At 49.8% G+C, this 22,704-nt stretch overlaps 2 long non-coding RNA genes across 3 annotated transcripts; one reads left to right on the forward strand and one right to left on the reverse strand.

Annotated features, from left to right (window-relative positions):
* Positions 1–579: 579 nt before the first annotated feature.
* LOC125093984 (uncharacterized) lies at positions 580–12,582 on the forward strand. Of its 2 annotated transcripts, XR_007125414.1 has the most exons (4): positions 580–750; positions 5,921–6,193; positions 8,972–9,102; positions 11,406–12,582. It is a non-coding gene; the product is annotated as an uncharacterized LOC125093984 (long non-coding RNA). The 2 variants fall into 2 exon arrangements; XR_007125413.1 differs by lacking the exon at positions 11,406–12,582 and having other exon boundaries at positions 8,972–9,128.
* Positions 1,684–20,834, reverse strand: LOC125093983 (uncharacterized). The gene is made up of 3 exons (XR_007125412.1): positions 20,752–20,834; positions 3,743–3,822; positions 1,684–1,848 (listed from the first exon to the last, which is right to left on the reverse strand). It is a non-coding gene; the product is annotated as an uncharacterized LOC125093983 (long non-coding RNA).
* Positions 20,835–22,704: the final 1,870 nt, after the last annotated feature.

Raw genomic sequence — 22,704 nt, forward strand, 5'->3', positions numbered from 1 at the left:
AACTCAAAGCCTCCGTTTCTTCAGCATGCACCTCACAGGACTGCTGTGACCAACTAAGATAATGATGTGGCAGCACATGGCAGACTCCAGTGCTGCTCCCCAGCTTAGCTTCCCACCTGTCGGACACAGCCCTCCATAGGCGGCGCCTGGGTCCCTCCCTGGCACGGCGCGCCAGTGTTCAATAAACGTCCACTGAATTCTCCTCGGGAGAAGCATCTCAGAAGGCAATCAATAAAGGTTCTAAGGAAGCTAAATCCATCTTTAACTGAGGCAAGATCTATGGAACAGCCAGAGGGGTCCACCGGGCTAATTCAAAGGCAGACAGCTCTGCCCCATGGAAGCATTCAGTTCCAGGAGGTTTAACGACCATCAGAGGAGCTCTAGAATGATCTCTTCCCCATAAAATGTGGGTCACAGAGGGCAGCAGAGCCTCGCCAAGGTATAGATACTTCGCTGGAAATCCACCTTGCTCACCAGCCCACAAACCAGCCTTCCGCACCAGCATGTTCATGCACACAGGTTACATTGTGGCCTCACCACAGCACAGAGCACGGTGTGTCGGGTACCTCTGGGGCTGGACCAGGGTTGTGACAGCAGGGCATGCCGAGGCTTTGTCGGAAACCACCCCGTCTCCCCAGACCTCCCAGTCCAGTATGTTATAACACGGTGAGGCTTCCCTGATGGGTTTGCCCCAGCTGAGCGCTGGGCTCACTCACTCCTTCAACAAGCACAGACTGAGCTCCAGGACAGGTGCAGTCATAGGGCGGGGAGGTGGGGGTGGCGGCCGAGTTGGGGATGACAGCAGCCTGCACCCCGCAGGTAGGGCGTGCACCACAAGAGATCTGCTCTGCCTCGAGGAGTTTTCGCAGCCATCCAGGAGACAGACATCATGTAATAACCAAGCGAATACTCAGACAACTGCCAAGCACGGTCCACTTGGTCAAGGAAAAGTACAGGGGGATGTTGAGGGACTGTAAGTGCGCCACAGTGAGAAAAGGCTTCTCTGAAAAAAGAGACATGGAACTCAATCTAGATGTTGAGTCTGGAAAAGCCACCAGAAGAGGGGAGAGGACAGCGTGAAGGCTTAAGGTGGGAGGGCCACTGAGAGGGTCCAAGAGCAGAAAGGAGGGGTATCACAGCTAGAAACAGGGAGCAAGCGGGCTGGAGGGACATGGTAAAGGCACTGTCTGCCTTACCTTTTGCAAAGGATGACCAGTAAAGTATGTTCAGTGAGGACAGAGGAGATCAGATTTGTGGTTGTAAAAAAAAAAAAAAAATCACTCCCCCCCCCTCCCCCCCAAGAAGGGAGTGAAAGGGACAGTTGAAAAGCTGGTGGGGGGCTGGGAGGGGCGCTGCCATGCACAAAAGTGGGTGCAACACAGGGGTACTAGCAAGCATTGGTTCTATTTGAGCTGCCCCCTGCAGGGAAGGGGGAAGGAGCAGGGGAAAAACAACAGGACACACTCCAGGGAAGCTATGGGAATAAACGTAAAACAATCCTAAAGTCTTAGAGAGTCTGACGACACATAATTAAAGTCAAAAGATAGATCTTAAGCTCCAATCGTTCACATGGCCTCAGGCTACTACTTAAAGAAAAAAGGATAGAAGGAAATACACCAATATGTTAACAGCCGTTAACTTGGATTATGGGTGCTTTTTATATCCATCTTCGTGTGTTTCTGTTTTCCAAGTTTTCTACAGTCAGTTATGTGTTTCTTTGTAATTAGAAAAGAAATCCAGATATTAAGAAATAATAATGTCCTCTTCTCACTTCCTGGGTGTGTCTCCAGGAAAGAATTAAAGGTGTCCGCTGGGATTCCATCCTCCCATTCGGGAAGGTTCTCCTTCCTACAGAAGAAAGAACCAGATACATTCAGAAATCACAGTATCAGGGGATATAGCTCAGGGGCAGAGCATTTGACTGCAGAAATCACAGTATCAAATTCTCCCACAAAGTCCTGGATCCTTAGGACAAAAGCACACACCTGTAATTGCTGTCTTCAACTGCCCTGGTAACACACATGGCTCCTTTCTGGGGCTGACCCCCTAATGCGTCCTCCCCGCCCAGTCTCTCTACGGGCTCCCTGGAACCACACCACCCTGGCCCTGGCTCCCCAGTGGCTGCCAAATGGACCAGACAGAGATATCTGACTCAAGTCAGACCAACTGGATTCATTCTCTCAGGAATTTGGAATTGATACAAGGAGACTAAGTGGAGAAAGATGATGGTATTTGAACAAAAATGTGGTCATGTAGCATTGGGCACAGCTGACACAAGCCAAGGCCATGAAGAAGTAAAAACGAAGAACCTCCCTTCCCCCTTCTCAGGGGTTTCCTTGGGAACAGAAGGAAGAGAGAGGAGGCTCCCAGGCTGCACAGCTCCATGAAAGGTAAAGGAAGAGGCTCCAGTCCTGTCCCCACCTTGTTCCCCAGATAGCCTTGTCTCTTCTTACATGCCTGGAAGAAGGACTGGTGTGTCCTTTCAGTAATCCTGGTCATCTGAATTTGTTCGAGGGGTTTCTCTTCCTTATAACCAACAAGTTCCCACTAAGAAATGTCTTCATTTTGAGTTAAGAGACCAGTTTCTCACCGTTTTCTGTAGATCATCTACCCTGCTGATCATCCAGCTTCTGTCTAGGTTACTTGCAGAAGGCCATGGGGCTAAGGGTCTCTTCTCTTCCACGGGGGTCCCTCCAGCCAAAGGCCCCACCACCCAGCCAAGCCAGGCCATGCTCCAGCTCCAAGCTGGCTGTGGCATCTATGCTCCCCACAAGCTGAACAAACCCGGAGCCGGCGGCAGCCCCTCAAGGCCATCCCGCACCTCCATCAGGGTGCGCTCAGTGCCCTGTGGCCTCATGAACTTCCCCAAGGCAGATGCTTGCCCCTTGGTGAAGCCCCCGAAGGAGGGGCCAAGGACCCAAGCAGCCACTGCCTCAAGCCCCAGGGAAAGAGGGCGTTTGACAGCGCCAAGGTAAGCCTCTTTTTATTAAGACAACACAGCAAACTCTTTTTAACCACAGCTGACATCACTCTAATAAATCACCATCATGTCTTGTGGGATAGAAAAAGCCAAAACACTGTCACATTTGATTTTGCCGGCTACTCGAGCCTCGAGAACAAACCATGTGTTTTTAATCAACAACACTTTGTTTTGCATTTCTCAGACCCCAATACTCTTTAAATAGTTGCTTTTACCAGAGGGCTATTTTAAACCCAGGGCCAGCTTCTTTGCAGAGGACATTAAGAAAGAGAACACCACGTTACTGGTTCACTAGGCTTATCCCGGGCACTTTCTCTGCTGGGGTGATTATGTCCTGTGGGGTTCCATCTTGTGTGTTTCACAGGGGGCTTTCCTCTTCCCTCTTTGGGAATTTAATTAGATGTCTTCCCAGAAAGTTGGAGTTTTTTGGTTTCTCTAACAGGCAACCCGTCTGGGTTATGGGAAAATGGCAAATTCCCAGCCAAAGGAAACAGAGAAGTCACATCTGGGACTAGGATTCCAGAGGAGTGAACTAGGAGGTGACAAAGGAGGGGGACTGTTGGCAGGGAAAGGAGCAGTAAAATAAGATTTCCGGAACGGTGCATGTCGATTTCTGCATGCAAGTGGGCCCCAGACGTCTTGGAGGCAGGAAGCCCACTGAAGCTTGCCTGGGGCTCAGCCTCTGGATTTCTGGGAATGAGTGTCACCTCAAGGCAAGAGTAAACCGTGTGCAGGAGACTTCCCCTAAAAGGGGCTCCTTACCTGACTGCCCGATGCACCAGGATCTCACCAGGGATTGGCAGCTGGATTCATCTTGTCCTGACACAGGTCTCCAACAACACCTGGCTTTAGAAAGACACTGAAAGGGACTTTAAGAAGATCCTGACCTAAATCACAGAAACACTCTATGCTATTTGCTCGACAGTGAACTTAAGCCATTTGAAGGCTCCAACCAAAAATACAGGGGTGGCCACCATATGGTTCTGGCCTCAACTACCATCCCTCAGCCATGGGGCAAAGTTCCTTTCCTTGGTGACCAGTGAGATCCCCCAACCCAGGTCAGGTTAGGGCTTCCTTCTTCCAAGCGGCCCCAATCGCTCAGCCTCTGCCGATCAGATCATGCCTGCCACACCGGCTGGTGCCAGGCTAACAGGCCCAGATCCATACCACTGCAGCCATGCCGGCTGCCTTACTTCCTGGGACTGAGCTGCACGTCTAACTGGAGAGGACTCTCAGTTGCTCAAAGTGCATTCTTTCGTGAGGAGTCTGCATCAACCATATAACTCCAGTTATTCCTGTCTCTATTATTCCATAAACTCATGAAATATGGCATAAGCATTAATACCCCCCTGGAAAACCCATTTTGTCAGTGTCCTTTCTTCGCAAAAGTGCCGGTCCCCACACACCCCAATTGTCTGCTTCTGTGCTGGGAGAAGGTGGTAATTTATACACCTACCTGTCGTCGTGGGGTGGGAAGAAATCTTCCAGGCCGAGTGCTATCAGGAAGACTCTTTCCTACAACTCAGAAACCCTTTGTTCTAGTCGGTCCTCTCTCTCTCAACAGGGCATCATCCCCTGTTTCACGGGCCAGTATTAGTAGCGGTTTACACGCAGCCTCCCTGGGATCTGCTCTGTGATTATACTCCCCTGTGGGGATTTTGTTCGGCCACGTAAGCATCTTGGGCTATTTACAAGTCCCGGTTAGGGACTGCTCTTCCAGTTGAGTATCACAAATGGGCATTTAAACTCATGACTTGAGGGGCGCCTGAGTGGCTTGGTGGGTTAAAGCCTCTGCCTTCGGCTCAGGTCATGATCCCAGGATCCTGGGATCGAGCCCCGCATCGCATCGGGCTCTCTGCTCAGCAGGGAGCCTGCTTCCTCCTCTTTCTCTCTCTGCCTGCCTCTCCGCCTACCTGTGATCTCTGTCTGTCAAATAAATAAAATCTTTTAAAAAAAATAAAAAACTCATGACTCGGGCCCTTCATATTCCACAGCCAGTGTTTCCACTCATTTGGTTATCTTCACAGAATAAACTAGGAAACCTGAAAAGATATTGAAATATTGGAAAACATCATCTGGTTGCTACTTATATGGATGTTTGAGACTAAATTCAGAAGGAGGTGTGCACGTGTGTGTGTGTGTGTGTGTGTGTGTGTGTACTGAGGAGGACTGTGGATTCCAGGACAGTACCTGGTGGGAACACCCTTCAGCAAGCCTCTGGAGCTGCCTCTCAGATTTCTTCCTGTGTTCACTTGCACCTGCTTCCCGGGTCTCCCATCCATGGCCATGGCCATGTCGTACACTGAGCTATGAGGATCAGGGAAGGATAGAGCCTTGCCACCCAAAATGTGGTCCCCGCATAGGCATTGGCATGCCTGTCAACAATGCACAGGTTCTGCTGCCCCACACATATTGACCCAGAAGCTTCATTTTAAGGGTGCCTGGTGGCTCAGTCAGTTAAGAATCTGCCTTCAGCTCAGGTCACGGTCCTGGCATCAGGCCCCACGTCGGGCTCCCTGCTCCATGGGGATTCTGCTTCTCCCTCTGCCTGCCACTCCCAACTTGTGCTCTCTCTCTCAAATAAATAAAATCCTTTGTAAAAGAATCATTTTAATAAGATCCCCCAGGTGATTTGTATGAACATTACATTTGAGAAGTGCTACTATTTCTGAACCCTGGCTACACATTAGAATCACCTGGGTTTTAATGCTAAGGCTTAACCTGACACTAGTTAGAATTTCTAGAGGTGGGGCCCAGGCTTTGGAACTATCCCTCACCATTTCGGTGTACAGCCAGGGCTGAGACCAGTGGTCTACAAAAATAATCCTTTACTGAGCATCGGCTAGATGCCAGATGTTGATTTACATAGGCCGTCTCTATCCTCACTGCAACCATCGAAGGCTAAGCACGGTCCTCCCCATCTCGTCCCATGTCCCACAGGTCTCACATCAGAAGCCGCATTCCAACCAGAGCCCGAGCTCCAGGCACCATGCACCTAGCTGTCAATGGAAGCAATAGCCCCACGGAGAAACAGCCATGAAGCTCCAGGAAGCCCAGGCTCAAGGACTACCACGTTCGTCTCACAAACAGGCAAAACAGGCTGAAGTGGGAACAGCAAGATTTGACAGAAGACCTCCGGGTCAAATCAGCCAGGCTTTCCCCAGAAAGGCCCAGTATGACAACTCACAGACCAAGAGCCCCACCACCCGTAAGGTGCTGCTAGCGTGTTCCTGCCTAGCCCTACCCAGAAAAGCCAGGCCAGCTGGGGAAAGGATTTCAGCTGAATTTTATGGGACATTTATGAACAAAACGTACTTATTAGTAAATAATAATTATAGGAGAGCAGGTGCCCCAGGGAGAGCAGGTAACATGGGATCTCATTTTCTAATGCCCTCCATGAGCAAACCCTGTTTGAAATTAAAACTTCCTTGCTGTCAACACAAGTGTTTAAAGAGACCTGGGCTTCTGTAATGTAAGCAGTAATCCTAAGGCCTGCTGTTAATTGAAGGCTTCATCATTTACAGGGCGCTTTCACATACACTAATGTACTTAATCCTCACAACAAGCCTGTGAGGCAAGTATTTTTTCTTACCCCATGTTATAGATGAGGAAGCTGAAGCCCCAGGGAGATGCAGTGGCAAGGCCGAGGCCCAGAGCTGGTCACTGAGTACAGAGCTGGGCCTTCATTCATAGGTGAGGTCAGTGCCTTCCCAAACACACTGATGTCATCCGGTCAAAACTCTAATACCGCCAGAAAAATTGTCCTCCTTAGCTCCTGGAATTCCCTTTGCACCTGGTCATCAGAGACTTTGGAGTCCTAACTGTCTATGCTCTGTGTGCAGGCTGAACCCTAGGGGACCATTCTTGTTGTCCGCATTCTTGTGTCTCTCCAAGACTTAAGGCAGCTATGGGCAGGAGTTTGTGCACCCAAGAGGAGAGCAGGACCATATAAAGCTTAAATAGCTTACATGGAGGCACACATTCAGACACACACACACACACCGTGTTTCAATAGCAGGACATTTCAGGGTAACATTCTTAAGTCACCCAAAAATTGTGCGTGGAAGTTGTGAGCAAAAGAAATCATGAGCCCTTCCAATATGGCTACCAAGTCATAAACGTCATCACCAACTTGCAAAAGATTAAGGAATCTGGGAACAAATTAGCCTGGTATAGACAGTGACTTACAGAGAAGTCTCAGCGAGGAGTCAGAAAAGCCAACAACTTTAAATCCTGTAAAGTTTCTTAATCAAGTTACACTATTATTTGAAGTTGGCAGAACACCAATGGATTTAGTCCAAAGACATAATATATGACTTTTTTTTTTCGGTTTTCTTTTTTAAGGGCATTAGGGTTTTAGTTCCTTTTTTCCTTCTTCTTGAGGGTTTTTTTTTTTTTTGGCAATATGTCGCTTTCTTTTCTCAAATCTGTTTCCATCCAACATGCATAAAATGAGCCAGTTCCAGGGAGCCCTATACTTCCCTTCTCCTTGTGCCCCTTGTAGAACTCACTCCTTGATTAAACTAGTTAGCCCCATAGCCAGAAGCAACATAACACAATTTTGTGCAAATAGCTCTCTCTTCTGCCTGGTCCTCCCCTCACAGTTCAGCTATCTCTACACAACAGTGTAAGACAGAGGGTGAAGGAACCCTCACCACAGAATCACCCCGAGATTATGGGTGAAACTTCCCCTTCAAAGGCTGCCTCCATTCCACATTCTCTCAGCTGACCTTCCTCCCAGGGAGCTTTGTTCACAGCTCCAGACCTGCCCGCCCTTTGTACTGTCTGCCTTCCTGCCTTCCCATCTCCCCCACCCCATGTTCTCACCCCTACCCCCACCCCCACTGCCCTAACTCTCCCAGCCTCTCCAGGGCCGCCTGGCTTCCTTCTCAGGGAGCCCCCAGCCAGTCAAGCACCTCCCCTCCCACAGGCCCTGAGAAACCCTGAGATCAAAGAGCTCAGCAGCAGGGCCAGGTGTCCATCCTCCTCCACAGGCCACAATTAATCAAGCCGCCTGACTCACAAGGAGATCAAACCCGGCCCCCTGCCAGCTGTTGGTTAAAGCTGGCCTTCAAGTTGCCCTCATTAAATTTGCTCTCCCTCTCTCCCTGCTGACTCCTGTCCCGTGATCATCTATCTCTTGGATCTCTCTCTCAGCGCTTTTCCTGTCCCTTCCTCTCTCCTTCCACCACCTATCAGTTTGTGTTTTCCTCCATTTCCTGGCTTCACCAGCCCCAAGCCCGACCCCTCCATCGCCTGCCAGGCCATCCCGCCCCATGCTCTCTGTTCCACTCACTCGGAAGTCCACAGTCTCCAAACTCCTTCACCAGGACACCCTCTCCTGGACTCTCTACTCAGCCCCTGAAGTTCCAAAAGAAGTCTGGGCCAGGCCACGGGGCTGTCCGAGAACAGTTTCCCCGGTCCTCAAGGCCAACGATGGGTCCACCAACACAGAACCTAATTCACCTGCAATTCACTTCGCAGCGGAAGCAGGCATCTCCCTCACGCGCACGTGCACACGCATGCACACACAGACGCACGCGCGCACGCCTGCGCCAACACCTCTAAGCCCTCGGCGGGAGCATCCCAAGGCCACCTTCCCCGGCCAGCTGGTCAGTCTCCTACTGAGCACAGTTTGCAAGCCTCCTTCCCAAGAACCATTCCACCCATGAACAAGAGACAGAGACCACAACCTAGAAGCTAGAAAACGGGCAGAGATCCTTTCTTTCCCTTCCAGCTCTGCCCAAAATGAGGAAGGATGGAAACATTGGATCCTGACTTCTCCTCGGCTGATGTGTTGAGAATATTTACTCCAGTTGTCTAGGGTTTGTTTTTATACACTTTTTCCTACAACAAACACTGGCAAAAAAAAAAAAAAGGAAAGAAAGAAAGGAAAAAAAAAAGCTAGTACAGGCTGTAGAGTACTGCCCTCTCTTTCTCCGTCTCACTATATATACATCTATGTATTTTTTAACTTGTTTTCCATTTCAGTGGTTCTTAAAGCGCACAGGCGTGAGAAAACACAGATGGAGTGGAACAGGCAATGTTGTAGCTGTACGCAGAAGACATCACACCACGCTGGAGATTTTTAGAAGTCTTGGAAGACCTCAGGATACAGAGAGGTTTTTTGGTTTGGTTCCCCCCACCCCCTTCCTTATATAGTTGGAATTTTCTCTTGCTTCCTCTCTCAGCTCTATTTCTCTATCCCTGGCATCACCTGCTGCCCCTGGGAACAGAGAGTCCCTTGGCCTGGGTGACTGGGTCACTGTGGCTGCCCCGGGTTTGACCTCAGTTACCTGCCCATGCTCCCCCAGCTGTGGCGAGGCGATCCCCAGGGGAGGAGAAGCCATCCATCACCAAGGCAGCATCATAGGCCTGAATGAGGGCAGGAAGGGTCAGCGCTGGTGCGCACTTGGGCAGGTCGGAGGGGGCAGGGGCATTACAAATTGCAGAGATACCGGTGCCGGGCTTGATTGATGACGCAGAATGAGGGGCAAGATGCTGGCACCGGGACGAGCCTGCGCTCCAGTCCTCCACTGGCTTCCTCCCGGCCCACCCCCATCAGCCCTTTCTCCTGGCTTCCTTTTTCTTGCCTACTCACAGCCCATCCGTCAAGCCGTGCCCCGAAGCTGACCTTTTGCAGAGAACAGCCAGCCTAAGAGAACCATTTCTTTCTGAAAAACCTCACCAAGGGATTTTATTAATGCTGGCAGGCCCACAGTCAACAGTGTGCCACCCCTGCTTCCCGTCCCCACGCTGCCTCCTCCCCTTGTGAATTTCATGAGCTCTGAGCAAGGAGGGAAAGAGGCCTGTGTGAACACATTTCTTTGGCAGCACCCCGATTTCTCTCCTGACCCCAAACTCACTCCCACCGCCGCCGGTCAGCCCCACAGGTCTGACAGTCACCTGTGGAGCCGTGGGGTACTTGTCTTAGTCTGCCCAGTCTGGCATCTTGAAAGCAGTCATGGGTGGTTCAGGAACAGCACGGCCACCTCTGGGAGAAAAGCAAGAATGGCCTCAAGAGTCCAGCTGGCATGAAAGGAGATGGGCTCTGAGGTTGGGCAGGGGACGGATGCCTGGTTGGGCAGTTTCTTGCAGGCAGGGGGACCTGTCCATCTCTTTGGAGACCACACAGGTTGCCAGTCACACCACTGCAGCAGCACAATAGAACAGAGTGGGGACGTGTTGGGGCAAACAGTGATGGGAGATATTTAATAGAATTACTATTAGGCTTCGAGTTAATGAATCACAACTGCAAGAAATCACGATAATCCAGCAGGCATTAATGACAGATTAGCTTCAAAGCTGCCATAAAAGTGCCATAATGCTTACCTAACGGCATGATTAATTCTCCCAGTACATAATGGCTTTATGGGGGAACCAGGCACCAACAGAGGCTTGACAGAAAGCCACGACAAGATCCCCAGGGCGCCGGGGGCACCCCCACCCTGCCTGGACCATGTGGCTTCCGCTCTGCCTGGAGGCATCTACCCTCACTGGATTGTGGGTAGACAAAGGCAGCTGCTCAGGCTTACCCCAGAGCGGTCTCGGGAGGGAGACAAGGAGCAGTCCCCTAGAGGCCCTGCCAGGCTTTGTCCCTTACCAGGTAGCAGCTGTCCAGGGGAACCCAGAAGTCCTATCACCCCAACCTCCAAGATAGGCAGATCCTGTGACAGCCCTGGTGCTCAGAGAGCCACACCCCAGTGCCCAGACCAAAGGATCTAGCTTGGAGAAGTCTGGAAAGAGTACAAGCGTACCTCAGTTTATTTCACTTCTCAGATATAGCGTTTTTCACAAACTGCACGTTTGTGACCACCCTGAGTCAAAAAAGTTTTTTAGCACCATTTGTCCAATGACATTTGCTCACTTTGTGTTTTGTGTCACATTTTGGTGACTCTTGCCATATCTCAAACGTTTACATCACTATTATATTTGTTACGGTGATCTGGGATCACTGATCACAGCTCACTGAAAGCTCAGGTGATGATTAGCATTTTCTAGCAATAAACTCTACTTGCTTTAGACACAGTGTTACTGCACACTTAATAGACCACAGTAGAGTGTAAACATAACTTTTATATGCATTGGGAGACAAAAAATTCATCTGACTTGCTTTGTTGTAATACTTGCTTTATTGCCATGGTCTGGAAACACACCCAGAACTGAACTAGGGAGCTCACAATGACTGTGCTCCTCACCAGCTGTGTGACCTGGTAGGGCCCTTAACCTCTCTGTGCTCAGGTCGTCGGACCCTGAGTCTGCATCTTTAACCACTAGACCACCTCCCTATCATGGCATCTGATCGTAAGCGCCCACTTGTATTCCCGGCATGATGCAAATCTCATTGTATGTATTATTTCGCTTACTATCTGCCCCAATAATCTTATGAGATAGTTACCACTATTATCTTCTCTTTTACAGACAGGGAAACTGACGCCACACAGAAACTGCTAGTAAAAGTGGAAGCAGGCAATACTCCCTAGTTTCTCGCTTCTCTATCAGCCATCTCCACCCCAAATACTGCCAGTTTAACTCAGGAGAAAAGCAGCTTGCAAGACACTTAATGCCATGTCTTATGAGACTCAGCAGTGCTGGATTGCCTCCCTCCCCCCACCCATGGCAGGGGAACATCTGTGAACTGGTAGGTGACAGATCTGGATGGACTCTACCTCTGCTGTTTACCTTGACTCTGAGGCCCCTGTTCTGACAGTGTTACCTTAGGCACGTAACCACTCTCGCTTTCTGTTTCAGTTTCGCTTTGGTGCAAAGGGAATAATGATCATCATCAAAGGAGCTTACCCACCTGACAGCAGAAACGTCCTAACCTCATCAGGCTCAGATCTACCTCTTCCCAACCCTGCCAGAGCACGGCCACTCTCCTAAGCACAACCCCAGACTCCACTCCAAAGGTTCCCACCGTGGGCTGCCCATCTTCCTATAAATATGGAGGCAATTAGCACGAAGCCCAGATCTGAAGGGAATTCTCAGAGCCATGTTCATCTTCATAATGTTGAAGAAAACCCCCCAGGAGGCCTGAGTCATTGCTGTGGTAGGCAGACTGCTTCTGGTCTGATTAACTGAGCTCCACAAGAGGCATGCACCCTCCTTCCAGACTTGCTCTGAGCCCACACCACTCTGGAGTTCTCTCCAATGGAGACTTTCCCCGGGCTGCCACTAACACCCCACAAAACAGGAGAAAACTGGTCCTTTCCTGCCAAGGCATCAGTAGTGTCCAATGTCCCCAAGTCTGTGCTTCTGATAAATTCCAAAATCAAATGGCAAGCCATCACTCCATCAGCAAATATTTACTTTTATAGGACACCATGGGAAAGGCCAAGAAGATTCACTCTATCCCTTTGCAGCTGAATCCCCAAAATGACATAAGGCTTCCAGATGTGTGCAACCATACCACACATGGGTGGGATTTCTGGAGGTGACTCCCTTCTGGTAGCCCCACTCTCTCGTCTGAGCTGGCTGCCCTGCCCAACGGGTGTCAAGTGGATCCCATCGCTTTAGTTATAAAGTCATAAACTCTCAAGGTTGAAAGAAACCTCAATGATTATTTCTCCCACCCCTCCCCGAATCTACCCCATCTGCTATTGACTCCTCTTGAGTCAAATATATAGTTCTTATTTCAACATGCTGTGCTCAGTGAAAGCTCAATAAATATTTATTAATGGTGGTGCCCATGATGAATTAACAGCCAAAGCTATAAAATTAAAGTTTCACACAAGCAGAGATCCTGGTGAGAAAGAAACTGCTACATAAAGTTTGAAATTTTTCAAAATGACAAGCATTCATGCACACACACATACACACTCATATACACTCACAAACATCCACACACATACACTCTCACATGGGCACACACCTTCACACACACATACACACAAACACACTCTCACACACACACTCGTACATACATATACGGTCTGGCAGAAGACCTCAGTTCTCTTTCTTGCCTACCCAGAGAATCACACAGGAAATCAGCAAGTGTCCTTAGAGAATATTCATGCCTTAGTAGCGGGCACGTTCAGCTTCTCAGAGGCCAATCAGTCCAGCCCATTGGGATGTGTCCTGCCCTGGACCCAGAGTCTCTCCCTGTCTCCTTGCTGGAATCAAGGGGCAGCGTGATTCCTGAGAAACTACATGGTGCCACTGAGGGTTTTATCAGGGGTCCCCGCTGAGCTAAGGTAAGTGCGGAAACACATGCAATTCTAAGGGTGCTAAAACTTCAAGGGAAAGATCCAGGTCAGTACAGGCAGTATCAATGAGAATTTATCACATGATGGTGTATACCAAGAAGGAAATGCTAGGGAGTGTTGCCATAAAGTCAGGAACTTTGAGGCCTAGTGGGTCTCCAGCCCTAAAACCACAGGTAGAGACCAACCATCACCAGTCGATCAGATTGTGCAGCCCCTGACCACCCCCAGAGTCGATGTGCGTGAACACACAAGCCTCCCATGGTTCCGTTTGAGATCCAACTGACAGAGCTAACTCTTCCCCTCACTGGGAGTGCTGGGACCCCTAGATCTGTGGCACCAGCGCTCATTGTTGCCCCTCTCAATCTCCATCCCATATGACCTTGAGAGCAAGCCCAGGGGCTTGCTAAATCTGGGAATGAGGGCGGGGCCACACACAGAGCCCCAGAGTTACTGGAGGTCAGGCAGAAAGGAGCCCTTTCACTCCTGACACCAAACAAGAGAGCCCCAGGTATAGGCCGGTAAAGTACGTGGGCTCAAGAAAATCTCAGCGAGCTTGAAGGAAGAAATCAGGACCTTGAAGAAATGAAGTCAAGTCTGTGCTAAACTCACAGTGAGATCATATGTGGGACTCCCTCCCTCTGAGCCGGTCTGTACCCTGAGGTGCCCTCATGCTGTTGGAAGCTGGTTCTAATGCAGGATGGGGCAGGGCCTGGTGACAGGACAGAGCAGGACAAGTAGGAAGGGAAAGGCCATAAAAACTGAAGACAAGTCTTAGGAGGACCCTTTCACATTTTCCCCACTTCAGCCCTCGCAGGCAGTATTGCGAAGATGCTCCAGGAGAGCCGTGAGGTTAAGTGGTGCTTCTTCTGGTTTTCCCTGGGACTTCATGCAGTTCTCCCTCTTGCTTCTTCCCTGTCTAGTCCCCAAGAGTCCCCTGCAGACACTATGCTGGTGACTCTCCAGGCAACCCGGGAGAAGACAGAGTGGGAACCCATCAATGACCACCAGCGTTTAGTGGCATCGCCCTGTGCCAGTCCCTCTGCTGGGTCAAGTCCTCCAGCGGGAACATCACAGTACATCCGTGGACAGAAAGAACACCCACAGGCCAGCTGGCAATGCTCACTGGCCCCCTCCCAGCAGAGGCCTATCTTCCCTGGCTGCTGAATCCTGTCTCATGATTCTGCTCTCGATTTTGGTGTTTGTTCCTGCCCAGATGGGGTGTTCGATCTTGCCATGGCCAGTGTTCTCTGAAGAAGGGGACCTGGTACACTTTTATAGGACCCTGTGGTTCCCTGGGGCCAGACTCTAATGCTGTCCAGATGCAGAAAAACAGAAGGGCCATTCAAAAACAACCGAAATATCAACACACTTTGAAAGCGGTCTGTTAGCACTTGTCATAAGCACAATAAACAAAACAATGAAACCATCAGAAAGTACCGTAAGACAGTCAGGCTTTAGGAACTTGGCTTTGATGACTTAGAAAAGCAAAGAGAGGGGGCAGAACCAGTTCCCACTTGGGCTGAGGCTTGTTTGTTCTGCTTATCTGAAGTCAGAGCTAGCAATCCCCATCATGATGAAAGGATCTACAAGTTTCCCCTTTGCAACTGGCCCCTTTGCAGAGAGGTTGGGCGGGGGTTTGCCTTGCAGCTTTCGGCAAGTGGTCAGTTCCCGCACATGGCCCAGGAAACACCCATTTGTAGAATGCAACTCCCATCTGGGGAAAGACCCTTGTTCTGAGTTCATTCAACAAATAAGTGAGCTCACCAAACAAGATCATTTGCTTAAGTTCTTACCAGGAGATGAGACGTGGGCTTTAGGGACACAGTGGCACTCACTCCCTCCCGGACACTGAGTTAGAAACCCTAAAGCCAGGTGAGTCAGCAAGGACCCAGGGTCTGTTGGTCCTGCATTTTGGAGGAAGAGGCCGAGAGAGATATGGCAACCATCCACATGGCACACACAAGCCTTCCAACTTGAGCTGTGGGACTGGGGCTGGGGCTGTCCCTGGGTGAAATGAGGCCACCCACTTACCAGTCATTCAAGCTTGTTTCCCACTGTCTCCACAGCTCAGGCTTTGCTTAATTCCCACAGTGGGTGCCAGCCAATTCATCTATCAAATTACCTGCCAGTGATTTAAGTGAGCTTAGTTCTTTTGGGTGCAGTCCCGCATTTTGACTTTCAGTAAAGCAAAATAGAGGAATCATCAAAGAGAGGCTGGGGGGACCTGAGGCTGCTACCTGCTGTGGGAGACAGGACTCTGGAAGGGAACAAGGTTGGTGGCATGAGTGAGAGGGTAGGACGCCTGAGTGCAGGCTCTGGGCCCCTGTTCAGCTGGGCGAGCCTGAGTTGATTCCTTGCACCCCCTATCTCCAGACATATCCAGTCGGCCACTCTGCAAAACCCTATCATGTGGGCAGGTGAGTCAGAAGATTTGACTCTGGTCTCCTAATTGGAAAAGCAAAAAGAGGAAAAAAAAGAAAAAAAAAAAAAAAAAAAAAAAAAAAAAAAAAACAAGAAACAGATGTCAGAAGAAAGGAACCCAACATAGAGCAGGAATACTCCCATGTCTGTTCCAGGTAGGAATCATGTTGGAACCAAAGGCTCGACTTCACCAGATGCCTTTCAACCAGACGTGGAGGCAGCCCCTAGCACTGCAGACCCACCCATCTTCACGTCCCCAAGGCCTCCTAGCCGGGTGGGCACCAAAACAGCAAAGGCCAGGAGACTCAGGCTCCATGTCTTCAGACTGGCCACCCTTCCTTCGATCGGCCTCCCGTGGCATGGAGGAAAGGGTCCCATCTCCTGTACGTCCTGGCTGCCAGCCTCAGGGTAGTGACAGCTCATTCACGTGACTCTTTTTTTTTTTTTAAGAATTTATTTATTTATTTGAGACAGAGAAAGAGAGAGGGAGGGCAGGAGCAGGACAGAGGGAGAGGAAGACTCAGTGGAGACTTCCCACTGAGCAGGGAGCCCAGTTCAGGGCACGATCCTATGACCTTGAGATCGTGACTGGAGCCGAAGGCAGATGCTTAACCGACTGAGCCACCCAGGCGCCCCTCGTTCACATGACTCTTATAAGGACTAGAAGAGATCATGCTTAGCAAGGACGAATGCACAGCCCAGCACAGGGTATGTGCAATAAATATTAGCTGCTTTATTCTCATCTCCACCCACACACAGCTGTCAATCAATAGACAAGTATTTGTTGGAAGCCAGTTTAAGTACCCAACACAATAGGAGTTCTATAGAGTGATAAATAAGCCAAGGTCACTGCCTTGGGGTAGCTCCCAGGATAATGGAGAGGTTGAGCAGATCACTTAAACAGCGAAAGAAGCTGCTTCACTACAGAAACAGAGTACTCTTATCATGGGGAGGCAATATAATCCTTTCCAGGCTTAGAGCTCTCCTTCCTGGCCCCTGTTTACTGGTTAGATGACCTTGGACCAATTGCTTAACCTGTCTGTTTCCTCATCTGTAAAATGAGGAAAATAATATCTATGTCATAGGGTTGCTGTAAGGATTAAATTAAATTAAATTTGCTCATTACCACCTATGTATTCTCATATGTAAAATGTAACTAATAATTGACCTAATCATAGGGATGTTCTGAGGATTAAATTTGTTAACACATGTAAAGCACTTAAAATAGGGTTGTACATGGGCACCTGGGTGGCTCAGTGTGTTAAAGCCTTTGGCTCAGGTCATGATCCCAGGGTCCTGGGATCGAGTCCCACATCGGGCTCTCTGAGACTGCTTCCTTCCTCTCTCTCTGCCTGCCTCTCTGCCTACCTGTGATCTTTGTCTCTCAAATAAATAAATAAAATGTTTTTTTTTAAAAGGGTTATACAATGGTTCACTGTCTTTACCATCTAAAATATAAGTTCCCTGAGGGAAGATTTCAGTCTGTTTTATGCACTGGTGCATTATCAATAGAACAGAGCCTGGCACATACCACATAAATAGTAGTTGATTGAGTCATTGAATGCTGCAAGAGAACAGAGCAGTGGGGCAGATTCCATTCTCAGAAGGCTTCCTGGAGGAGGTGATCCAGAAGGGGGAATAGAAGTTAACCAGGCTCAGAAGGTGGGGAAGGACATGGCCTCAAGAAACTAGCACAGGAGGGGTACCAGGCCTAAAAGAGCCTGGTGTGAACAGGAAACCGCAAGCAATCTAGTATTTGTAGAATGAAAGGTACAAATCAGGGAAGGGCAGGAGATGGAAGCTCTTCTTCCAGTGACTGACCTTAGTGGGACTAAATAAGCCCTGAAAAACATACTGAAATGAGAGCATTCGGAAAAGACAGCTTCTGTCAGCCCCTTCCAAGGCCTCCAGACCAGTAGGCCTCATGCAGGAGAGCCCCAGAAATAGCATTTCCCATGAGCCCTCCACCCCTGGGGAAAGTTCTATCGCATGGGACCCTAACCCATCTGTCTGCAAGATTTCCAGCCCACTTGGAGAAGCAGGCAACCATGCCTGTGAACTCTGACCCTATCAATCCCAACAGGGCCTGGGGAAGCATTTACATCTTCAAAGGTCCTGGTAAATGTTAGCCAACAGCCTCCTTCCAGGCCCCAACCCTCACCTCCTCCCACTCTGGGCCACCAGGGGTCAGGGAGCTGGGTCACACCTGGCCAGGCTTAGCCCAACCCCAGTTCAGCCCAGTACCTCATCCTCAGAGCTGTCCTGATCTCTCCCCACTGCATCACTTTCCCTCCCCACAGGAACTGGGTCCCAGGCCAACAGAGAGGAGGCCTTAAGGGAAGCCCAGACACCTTCTAAGGGGCCTTTAGACAAAGGAGGGGTCAAGTCAGTCACTCTGGAAGGAGCCCTGGGTACTGGATCATGGGAGGGGACAGGACAGGCCCACAGACCAGGGGCAGCTCCCTGACAACCCCATCAAGCAGGTTTCAGTGACCTCTCCCTGACCCCAGCAAGCTCCAGTTGTCCCTCTGATCTCCTGAAGGGAGGGAGGCCTGTTAACTTTTACCAGACTCCTTTGACATGGAGCAGCTCTAATAAGAACCTAGGAGGGAAGTTCATGCAAGTGTCAGAGGCTCAGACAGCCCTCCACAGCCTCACCACCTGCACCCAGCCCTGCAGCTCCAGGCCAGAACACCTGCCCCTTCACCCCGCCACAGGACGTTCAAGGCACAGAGCCCTGGAAGGAGAGATGCTTAAGAAAGGACTGCAGGGCCTCAGACTTCTGTCGCCACACTGCCTGTGCCTTTGGCCCCATGACAGGCTTCAGTTTCCATTCAGTTTCAGGCTTCCATCCCCAACGATGGCTCTTGTGACATTATGGCCTCAGCTCACAGCCCAGAGCAGAGTCAGTCCCAGCCATTTTCCAGATAAGTGTATACGGGGTATACCCAAAGTCCATGGCAGGGCCAGGACTGGAGCCAGAGATCAGGAGCTCCATTGAGCTCCGCTCCCTTGGGGACTGTCACCCAGCCAGTACTGATAAAACCAGCTAAGAATGAAGGTGGATAGTACACAGGCTGAGTCTCCCTCCTACCCCCTTCCTTCCTTGATCCAAGCCAAGTTTCCCCACAGCTCTTACCTGAAGAGGAACAGGCACAGGCATGTTCGAAGACTAAGGATCAGAAGCTGGACTGTCGCCTCAGCTCTGCAATAATCTTCTATGGCTTAAGGAAACCACCTACCCTTCCTGTGCCTCTGTTTCCCCACTTGTAAAATGTGAGTGGAGGGGCGCTTAGATCCCTTCTAGTTCCACACTCTCTGATTCCAAGTTTTCACTGCCTCCAGTTTCTTCCACCACCCCCCAAGATCCTCCTCAAAAACCCTCCTAGAGTCTTTTGGGGTTTGCTGCCAACTTTGTAGCCAGAAGGATTCATCTAGCCTAATCCTTGTATTTAAAATATGAGATAGCTGGAATCCAGAGATGACTTAGCTGGGTGACCTTGAGCAAAACACCTAAAGGCAGAGTCAGGCCTAGATTTCGGGTCTCCCAGTACTTTGTCCTTTATGCTGTGCCAGCTCGAGGCTCCAAATCTCCCAGGGATCCCCACGTCCTCAGAGGAAACGGACCAAGTTCTTTGCCTGGCATTCAAAACCTACCTGCCCACAGCCTGCCTGCCAGCATGCGCACTCCCCACCCCAATAACACCCTGTTCTGTAGTCAGACTCCCTGTATCTCCCCAGCAGAGCCCAGAACCGATCTCACCCCAGCCTTGGCTCACAAAGATCCCCATCCTACAATGGACCCAAGTTCCCCCCTACCCCACCCCCACCGGCAGCGCTGCCGGCTCACACAGCTCTGCTCTCCCTCTCTGACCTCTCACAGGCTAGGTGTCTGAGCCACGCCTCACCCCATTCTTGAAGGTACCACCACCTCTCTGCCTTCTCCACACAGCCTGGTGTTAAATGCTCCTCAGCCACATGGGCAAGTTACTTTGCCTTCTTGTGCCTCAGTTTCTTCATATGAAAAGTTGGGATAACAGGAGCTCCCACCTAAGCCAGTCTTGTTAGACTTCCCCTAATGCATGCATATACTTAAAACAGTGCCTGGCACCTATGTTTGTTTATATATATATATATATATATATATATATATAAAATATGTATATCATATGATACATATATAATATATAATAAGTATAATAGCAGCCCAGTAGATATATTGTGTATATATCTACTGGGCTGCTATTATACTTATGCTTCATGTATGTATTTTCCCCAATGGTAATTGTCTCTGAATACATCATAATGTATTTCTTGATAACTTCCAGCTCTGTGGTGATGTGGGTCAAGGAAGCATTCAAAACTGGATGGACAGACACATTAAAAAATCTAGTCTTCTTAAGAGGTGACTCAACTTCAGGATGCGCTAGCTTGTTATGAGAATGCCGGTCATCATCACAGTTCTGGGACCTAGAGACAGCATATTCTCTCCTACCAGAGTATTCCCCAAACCATGGAGATTTGCATTAGAATTGTGAGCGCCCCTTCCCACCTCCTGCCACCAGCAGAGTCCCTTCAATTCTGTTGGTTCACCCTCTCTGCTTGGTGCCCAACCCAGACCCTTCCCACTCACCCCGACAAAGGGATTGTGGTGATTGATGGCGACAGTGACCCGCCACTGACCCTTCCAATCTGGGCTTGCTGTTGTCTGTGAGGCACTCAGCAGCCTCCACAACTTTTGAAATGCAGGCTACCCACCTGATGAGACTTCTAGTTTTCTTCCCCTTGTGAAATGGGATTTTTTTATTTGGACCCTACTGGGTTCTCTCCAAAAGTCCGGGCCCTGGAATGACTGCCTGCCAGAACCTGCCCACCAGACTGCCTTTCAGGGCAGGAAACTAGACAAGACCTGGGTTCAGATCCTAACTCTGTCACTTTCAAGCTTTGGGTTCTTCTGGAAGCTGAATTTCAGATACCTATTGCGAAGGCGGCAAATAAGGCATGTTCTAAGGAGCTGTTAGAAGGACTACATCAGATAACACAGAAAGCTGCCATCACCATGCGGGCACGTCTCCATGACTCAATAAATAATAGCCATGATGAAGAGGAGGAGGATTAAAATAATGTGAAGGCAGAGGGCTGTACCTGAAGACCAGCTTTGACTCAGTTATAACATCCTCCTTGACCACCGTCCCCAGAATGGTGGCAGCCAAAGCAGCTCCCTCTTCCGCGCACGCGCACGCACATACATGCACATGCGCACACGCATGCGTACAGACGCGCTACAACCTATCCATGGCGTTTATTTACGTTCCTGCCCAAAGCGCATCTAGCTGTTATTTGGGACAACGTAGCCCCGTGGAGCTGTCTCTTCCTTGTCCCTTCGTCACTCATTATTCAGGGCATCCACTGACTGGGCCGGTGGCATCTTCAGCCGAGCTGCCTGAGACTTGCTCTCCTTACGAAAGAGTCTGTTTCCACTAAACCACTGAGCATTTCACATGTCATCATTTTCAAGCCATTTATTACTCATTTTCTCTAGTTTATTTGCCTAGTCCTCAAAAAATATTTGGTTGGAGTGACTTCCTATAACCAAATTTGGGTGCCCAACCGAAAGGTATCAAGCCGCCCACACTGTGAGATCAAGCTGCGGCTCAGGCCAACCACCATTTTGCAAGGAACTACAGACCAAAAGAATGCTCAGCAGGGCCTACCCCCTGCAATTGTAAACAGATTTCAGTGCAGTGGGCCCCATGAATCATGGTCATCGGGAGAGGAGAAGCCAGGGAAACCCATCGTTCCAGGAAGACCCTGGTTCCTGCCCGGAGGGAGGCGCACAGGGAAGAGAATCAGAAATGCACTCGCATCCCCGCTCCCCTGAGGCTACTCACGGGGTGTAAAACTTGAAGCAGAAAAATAGAAGAGGTGTTTGCATTTGACAGGAAAGGTGGTTCGGCTTACCTCAGAGTTCCAGCTGCTCGCTGGCTCTCTCCTCCTCATTCTCTCTCTGCCTCAGAGCCTCACTCCTAGAGCTTTTCATGACGTTCAAAACCAGGCTCCCTATCCTCTTAATTGTATGGGAATGTAGCAGGCCAGAGGAGAGCTCAGGAAAAAAGAAAACTGCAAGCCTGGAATAAGATAACCCAGTTTAAAGAATGTCAGTAAACACCTCGGAAATGCATGAAGGAAGAGATTTTTCCAGGCCTCCATTCCAGGAAGCTCATGGGACAAAGAGAGATCGCTGGAAGAACCCCATGGATGTGACCGTGGCCGCTCTCTCGCTTCTCCTGTCCCGGGGGTGTTCAGAGAAGCGGGGCGATGGGGACCTGTCCGGGGAGAGGGATGTCTTGCGGGTGAGGAGTCTTCACAACTGAAACACAGAGATAAGCATCAGAAGGACTCATCTATTCCCCCTTGAGCAAATATCAACTGAGGGAGAAGGAAGAAAGGGGATGGGAGGGGAGCCTTCCAAGTGGAATGAGTCGCTGAGTTAAATTACAGGGGCCTGGGAGGGATGATTAACAGCCCTCATGGTTTTCTGCCTCACAGCCATTACTCACCCCAAACCTGGGGCTTCTCGGTTACATAGCCCAGCGCAGGCCGACCATTTTTTCCATTGACTGAAAACACATTCTGACTGAAAACAAACTTTGGATCCCCGAGGCTTGGCAGGCCCTGGGTCCTTCTCCATATTTAATCAACGGGAAGCTAAACACTTTCAATCTGTGATGGCTCATTTGGACGGGGTCTCGGGGCTTTTGCTTGGTGCCAGATATAATAACTCTCCTCTCTCTTTTCTAAGGCCTATTTTATAATTTTGCTGTTTTTCAATGTCAAGCCCATCTTTTGAAGAATTTTTATTGGATTTCCTGCTAGACTTCAATGAGGATTTTTCTTGCTTTGGCAGAACTATCAAGCAGAACAGGGGAAAAACTCAATCATCATCTTGGAAAGTCATGATGGTGCTTGGTTTGGTGGGGGGAGGTTGTCTGTTAACACACAAACAGCTTTCTAGAAGGTTAGAGGCCCAGTGGCCAACTTTGGGAAGTTCTCTGACTTTGATTCATGGGGTGACAATTGACAGGCAAGGCAAATGGG

The sequence above is a fragment of the Lutra lutra genome, chromosome 2 (assembly GCF_902655055.1).
Source record: "Lutra lutra chromosome 2, mLutLut1.2, whole genome shotgun sequence".
Taxonomy (NCBI): domain Eukaryota; kingdom Metazoa; phylum Chordata; class Mammalia; order Carnivora; family Mustelidae; genus Lutra; species Lutra lutra.